Source organism: Myotis daubentonii, chromosome 8 (genome assembly GCF_963259705.1).
Source record: "Myotis daubentonii chromosome 8, mMyoDau2.1, whole genome shotgun sequence".
In the NCBI taxonomy this organism is placed as follows: Eukaryota; Metazoa; Chordata; class Mammalia; order Chiroptera; family Vespertilionidae; genus Myotis; species Myotis daubentonii.
In genome coordinates, this window is record NC_081847.1 from 35,333,770 (window position 1) to 35,341,419 (window position 7,650).

Consider the following 7,650-nt stretch of genomic DNA (forward strand, 5'->3'; position numbering starts at 1 on the left):
CCCTCACGGCTGTGCTGGGGCACCTGGCAGTTGTAGCTACAACTGGACAAAGGATGGAGCTGGTCCAGAGGGTGGGTGGGTGCCTCCCGGGTCCCAGGGGAGAGGTAAAAGGGACAAAAAGACAGCCTTCTACCCCGTCCTCCTGAGAGCTGCTTGTCGAGGGCTCACTGCCTGCTGAGCTGGGCACTGAGGCTTTGGCACTTGATATCATTTAACCCCATGAAAGCACCATGAGGCAGGTACCAGGATGGTCCCCTATTTTGCGGACCTTCCTCCCAGTGATTTTTTAAAAGATTTCCTTTCCCCCATCCATGTTTTTTCCCTTTCAATATCAGAGAGCTAAACCATTGGGCTGTCTGGTTCAATATTGGATTCCTGGCTGCATCATTCATTCATCTATCCATCCATCCATGAGTGCCTATCAAGTCTGCCCTCATGAAGCTTAGATTTTAGTCCACAAGACAGACTTTAAACAACAAGTCTAAGAAAATAATAAGTAAATAAGTAAACAAAGGGGCTATTTTGAGATTGCCTTGAGGACTACAAAGGGGATAAACAGGGATGGAGGGGGAGGGGAGGCACCATTGGGCGGTCAGGGAAAACCTTTCTGAGGAGGAAACACATCATCATTCCCTCTGGGGGCCTTACACTCAATCACCCTTCTCCTCCCACAGTCAGGGTCTCTGTCTCGCCCGGTCTCCTTGGTAACGCCCACACCCTCACTCAGAGAGAAGTAGGTGGGGGTTCCTGTTCAGCCTGCCTGAGAAGCCCAGTGGGGAGGAAGGCCCACCTTAAAGGGCGGTGTCTGGGGAGAGGACCCAGAACTTGATTCCCAGGCGAGCAGGGTCACGGCTGCGCTATCCCCACTATGTTAGAACCACCTTCTGTAAACCCTCAGGAATACGCCATTTGCTTCTGTTTCTGACTCCACTTGTTTCTGCTCCCATCACCTCTCCCTGGACCACCTCTCCAGCCTCCTCGCTGGTCTCTCCTTTTTCCCTCCCGCCCCTACTCTCCATTCTCCACTCAGCGGCCAGAGGGTTGGGATTTTTAACTGCACATTCAATCACCTGCCTTCCCTGTTTCAAGCCCTCCCATGGTGTTTTCATGGCACCCACAGCAAGACCCAGACCCTCACCACTGCCCACCAAGCCCTGCAGGGTCTGCCCCACCCCCTTGGCCAGCCCCATCTACTTCCCGGTCCTCTGCTGGGGGAGGGGTTCCTCACACTCCTTCCTCCGCCGCTGAGACACACCCACATCCTTCAACACGTTTAATTTTCTTTCTGCTATTCAATTTTTGGAAGAATTTTTTTTTAACTCTTGGGGAAATTTTTGGATTATAAATACTTCATTTCATTTTCCATTGGTTATGGTTTCTTAAAAGTCAAAGGACATCTAGGGTATTCTTTCAAAGTGAGAAAGTAGAAGGACTTGGAAGAATTGAGAAGGAGGAAAAGACAGAGTTGGGTTAATTAGAACTTGGGCAGAGTAGCATGGGGTTGAGGGTCCAAATGGCCACAGGAAGTCTAGGATGCCTGGACTTCTGGGGGAGTGATGGGTAGTAAGACAGGCCTGAGGCCTGTGGGGCTTGTGCTGCTCGTTCTGGCCTTGCACCATCACTGCATTCTCAGGCAACAGTGACAGAAATGGATGGTTGCTTTAAGTTTAAGAGGGAGAAGAGCCTCTACTAAGCATCTCCACCAGGTGTGGATGATACTGAAGTTTCACTGATAAACCAAGGATGCGCCTCAGGATTGCAGGGCTCCCGGGTCGGAGTGTGAGTGAGGGGGTCCTGGAAGCACAGGTGGCAGCAGATTTCACGGCAGGACATGCAATGGGACGTCTCACGGAACTCCATGACTGTCCCACTTCAGTTGTAGCTGACATAAAAACACTCTAGAAGCCCCCAAGACCTCACTGAGTTGATGTTTCTGCTACCAATCCCGAGGAACAAATCTTAACCTCAAAATTGAGTGTCATAAGCCACAATTTTCATTTCCTCCCAGATTCTGGGGGTCAAGACAGCTTTCTTCTGCTCCATGATGCCCTGGGCCTCACTGGGAAGCACAATTGGGGACTTGCTGTCAGGGGACCCATGTGGAGGCCTCCTCACTCATCCGCTGGTGGGTGGTGGTGGCGGCTGGTGATGTCAGCCAGAACACCTACACGTGCTGGCGTCCAAACGTTAGCACCCAAGGGTGCACAATGGAAGCCGCTGCGGGGCCTGTGATGATCTGGCTTTGGAAGTCACGCAGTGTCACCTCTGTTACGCTCATTTAGTCAAAGGCCCTTCCAGCTCCATCAAAATGCCTACTTCATCCGTCTTGTCAAAATGTCATGGAGCCCTGTGCGTGGCTGCCGCCTCTGACATTCACTTCACCCCGCCTAGCTTCACCACCCAGCCTTCAGCCCACATCCAAACTCTCAGTTGCAGGTTGACTACTATAAAGAGTACTGTTCTAGCCATGGCGGGGGTGGGGGGGTGGTCTTATGGGGGAGGGGGTAACAAACAGTTGACAGATGAGAGGAAGGCTGCGGGGGGGGGGAGAGAGAGAGAGAGAGAGAGAGAGAGAGAGAGAGAGAGAGACCCCCCCACACACTTTTCTGCATATTGGCTTAGCCTGGTGGTGTTGGTCATCTCTCTATCCCAGCGGCCCTTTTGGTGTGACACCCATTTGGGGGGTCTCCTGGGAGGTTTGATCACAGAATGATGATGTCATCTGGAAAGCAGTGACCCAATCGCATGATGGGCCCCACTCCCCAGCCTGTGGCTCCCACACTCCACGTGCTCCAACTGCAGGAGTATTCCTGCCCCAAGGGTGCCCTCAGCCCCTGTCACAGGGCCACCCCAGCCCGAGAGAGCCTCTTCTTTGAGTGTGAACTTCCCAAGTCCTTTTCTGCTCTGTTCATCCCAGTGCTTCTGACCATAGTCTTCTCAAAGCCAGTTGGGAATCTTGGAGAAGGCTGGACCCCCGCCTCCCCCAGCCCCTTGTGCCTCCTGGCGTTATTGGGCAGGTCTTTTGGTTGGGGAGCATGATGGGGAGAAGTGACCTTCGGAGCTGAAACCCACGACTGCACATCAGGTTTGACAGAGAGAGGAAGATGGACAGGAAGCAGACACCATGTGCTAAATGCCTAGGAAGTGTCACCCACTATCTTGTGAAATCCCGCAACCATTCTGGGGGTTAAAGGACATTATCCTCACTTCACAGATGAGGAGGTGAGGCTCAGAGAGGTTAAGTGACTTGCCAAGTTCACACAGCAACTAAATGGAGGAACTGGCCTGAGTTTGACTTTAGAACCTTCCCTCTTTTGCTTACCACAGTGAGTAGAGGCACAGAAGGCAGAAAGCCCAAAGGCTTGGGGGAAGAGAAAGGACTGTTCTGGTTAGAACAGTTGAGCCGCAGGACATGGGCGTCTTGAAGACTGGCTGAAGGGTTTAGACTTTCTCCTGCAGGCAGTGGGGAGCTATGAAAGGTTCTCGAGGAGGAGATGAACCTGATGCTGGTGTCAGATGTGCCGAGGTGGACAAGGCAGGCCACAGTGGGATGGGCTGGTGCCAAGGCCTTGGAGGACGAGAGGAGACACTGAGATAGGCCTTCACTGCCGCTTCATCCTCCCAGCACCTCCCTGTGTGAAGAGGGTGCCCACCCAGTCGGAGGCCTGGACCCCTGACGCTCCCCACCCCCAATCCCTGAGGTCTGAGCTCAGGCACCAGGGCCACCCCAGCTCCCAGCTGCTGCCTTCTTCCTGCCACGTGTGGGGCTCTCTGCCTGGACACAGGCTCTCAAAGGAGCAAACTTTCCATTTTGCACAAGATTCTGGAGGAGAGTCAGTGTCTGTGACTCAAGGACACAGTCACCCTCAAAGCCCCTCACCCCCTTGCAGATCGTTAAGGATAACCTTTTCTGTTTAAAAATGGGGAAACTGAGGCCAATGGAGGCAAAGGGACTAGCCCAGGGCCACGTGCCTGGACAGTACTGCAGGGTCAGGACCAGGTCACTCGAGGCCACATCAAAGCTCTTCCAATGCAGAGCCCAGAGGGCACAGAGCCCCCACGGCAGCATGTGACATGCAGGCGCCCAGGACTACACGTGCCGAGGGAGGTACTATTCGCAACGTGTCCCAGGGCCATGTCCTGGTGCCACACCCGGGAGAGGCCGGGCCAGCAAACATACACGTTTTATAAACAAAGACACTGGAGCGCACAGAACTGAGTGGTTTGCTTAAGCCACGTAGAAAGGGATGGTGGAGACCAGGGGAGAAGCCGGGCTCCTGGGTCCCAGAACAGTGTTGCCCGTTTGCCAACTATTGTCCCCATCTCTTTCTGATTTTTCCCAGGACAAACATTTCCTTTCATTACTTGGCTGATTAAAAGTAAGTGTTTTTTCCCTTCTCATACGCACCCCCAGTGTCTCCCGATCCCACCCCCCCTTCAGGGTTACATAGTCCGTTCTCAAGGGTCCTGGAAGCAGGGATAAAGTCCCGGAGCCAGGAGAGCCCCCGACGTACGAAGGCTGAGCTCCTGGCAGCCAGCTCCACGTGACCAGTGTGCCCGTGGGGTCCCTGAGAGAGCCCACTCCATGGTGATCACTGCTACAGTGGGAGTCCAGGCGATCCGCATTTCTAACCGGTAAAGGGCGAATTCGGTTAAAAATGCGGATTTTGTAATCAAAGAAAACACAATAATTTCAAGAGAAGCACCAAAAGTGCTTTATTCAAAGTAATGTCCATCGCTAGCTGCACATTTCCCCCATCTTTCAGGTAATTTGTGGATACCGTCCCAATAGAACTTTTCTTGTTTTGTGGCAGACTGTTAAGAGACCCAATTTTCCACTTCTTCATGTGTTTTGAAGTGCTGCTCAGAAAGTGCGTGTGCCATCGATCGGAACAAGTGGTAATCTGAAGGAGCAAGGTCTGGTGAATGCGGCGGGTGTGTTAATACTTCCCAGGCAAGATCTTTTAATGTGTCTTTAACTGGTTTTGAAGTGTGTGACGGTGCGTCATCATGAAGCAAAATTACTTTGCCGTGTCTTCTGGCACATTCTGGTCATTTCATGATCAAAGTGGTTCAAATTGATTATTTGTTATCGGTAATGATCAGTATTAACGGTTTCACCTGATTTTAGAAGCACATAATATACCACACCTTCCTGATCCCATCAAATGCAGAGTATTGTCTTCTTTCCGAAGTGATTTGGCCTTGCAGTCGATGTTGATGGTTGACCTGGATCAACCCATGATTTTGTGCATTTGGGATTCTCAAAATAAATCCACTTTTCATTGCCAGTCACATTTGATGCAAAAAAGACTTTCTTTTGTGCCATTGAAGCAACATTTTACTGATGACTTTTTGGTTTTCCATTTGTCTTTAGTTCAGTTGATGTGGCACCATTTTCCTTCCTTTAAAATCTTTCCCATTGCTTGTAAACCATCAGAAATTGTTTGCTGAGCAACGTTTAATATTTCTGCAAGTTGTTTTTGAGTTTGACACCCATCTTCATCCAATAATGCTTGGAATTATTGGTCTTCAAACTTTTTTGGTTGACCTGGACTTTCTTTGTCTTTCACATCGAAATCATCACTTTTAAAGCATTTAAACCAGCGTTCACAAGTATCTTGAGATGGAGCATGTTCACCATAAGCTTCCCGAAGTATACGATAACTTTCAGCAGCACTTTTCTTCAAAATAAAGTAATGAATTAAAACTTCCTGCAAATGCTCATTTTTTTTGGCACGAAATTCGACATTTTTAAGTGTAAAAATATCTATGATGTTAACACCTTCAGAAAATTTGACATATGAAGTTTTGAAGCTTGTTGTCAATACAACAAAATAGCACACATATCAAATCACATATATAGCAACATATGTGTAGCTCCATTTATTGAAAAAAATCCGCATTATTAACCGGTACACCTAGTATGGTGAAAGTCGGAGAAGATGGCAAAAAAGAACCCTGGCTTGGGCATCCTGAGACCTGGTTTCAAACCTCAGTTCTGCTGCCAGCTCTCTGGGTGACCTTATCCCAGCCCCATCCTCTCTGGAACTCTGTTCTCCCATCTGTAAAATATGCACGGTCTCTACAGACCTTTCCCTCAATGGTGAGTGTTAGAGAAACGGAGGGGACCAGGCCAGAGGCCAGAGGGCCCTCTGGAAAAATCGTGGCCACTACAGGTGTTTCTCACGGCCGCATGTTCTGTTTCTCTTTGCTTTCAGTTGCAGGGACCCAGTGACCCTCCCATCTGTAGGATCAACATGGGACCACTGCCAGGACTAGGGTGAGGATGTTTAAACCCCAGAGAGTCACTGCAGGACTTTATGACCCCATATCGAGGGGCTGTCACCTTGATTTACTCATCAATGATCTCCTATCCCGCCAAATAGTCCCTTCATTCGAGCTTGGGTTTGGACATGCTCAAAGCTGAGAAGATGGAGCCCTCTCCAGGGTAGGGGATGGAGGTGCAGTTCCCACACTTTACCACATGGTAGAGCCATGACCCTGCTAATCCATGTTTTTTACACTTGATCTGAAGGTACTTGTTACAGCAGTATTTTTTTATGCCAGGCATTGTGCGGGCACGTGGCCTTCAGGATCTCATTTAATTTTTCGAGCCACCCTTCATTACCTTCATTTTAAGTATGAGGAAACAGACTCAGAGAAGTGATCTGGCTAAAGGTGTGGCCGGGGAGTCAGAATTGGGTTCAAACCCCAGTTCTTCGGCCTGCTAGGATACTGAACTCTCTGTGCCTCAGTCTCCCCATGTGGAAATGGGACTGTAATACATGTGGTCCTCACAACCACCCTAGGAGGTGGCTGCTATTATTCCTGTTTTCCAGAGAGGAAACTGAGGCTCAGAGAGGTGCCTGGCTCATCTCCACACAGCTAGAAGGGGGCAGAGTGAAATTCAAACCCAGGTCTTCTGGCTCAGAGCAAGAGGCGGGTGATGTCCAGAGCCTCAGAGATGAGAGAGCCTTAAGTTTTTGTCCTGGCCTACAGCTGCCCTGCCGTATCCTTGCTGAGCCCCCACCCCCAACCCTGGTGCTGCTCTGGCCTCAGTTTCCCATGGGTACCATAGGGGTTGGGATGCATGGATGGCGCCTTCACCACCTCTTGGCTCTATGGCTCTGCCTGTGGCCGGGGGGCAGGGGGGCGTGGAGAGGACTCAGTGTGACAGACAAGAGACCCCATCCTGGAGGTGCCAGGGCTGGGGCCCGGGGAACCCGCGGTGGGAGGATCTCCCCACACCCTGCATAAAGCAACCCCAGAGCTCAGGGCGCTCCAGGCCTCCCTCACGCGACGTGGGCCATGGCCTGAGGACACTCTGACTGTGGTGGCTCACAGGGCCGTCTGGCCTGGTGACATATATGACAACATTCCTTTTTTCAACCTCCTTTTGCCAGAACCATCGGAGGGTCCCTGTGGGCCTGGAGGAGAGCCACACGGAGCCAGCTGGGGGGACAAAGAAAGGAGAGCAGAGGGGAGTGGAGCAAACTTGGGCATTCGCCCCGAAGTCTCTGGGGGCCCCACAGCACCTGCTGCCCTTGGTGCAGCAACAAACGACCCCGGGGAAGCCTCCAGCTGCCAAGGGTTCCGCAGTGGGAGGCGTTCAAGAAACATCCACCTCGATGTTTGTTCCTCAGGCAA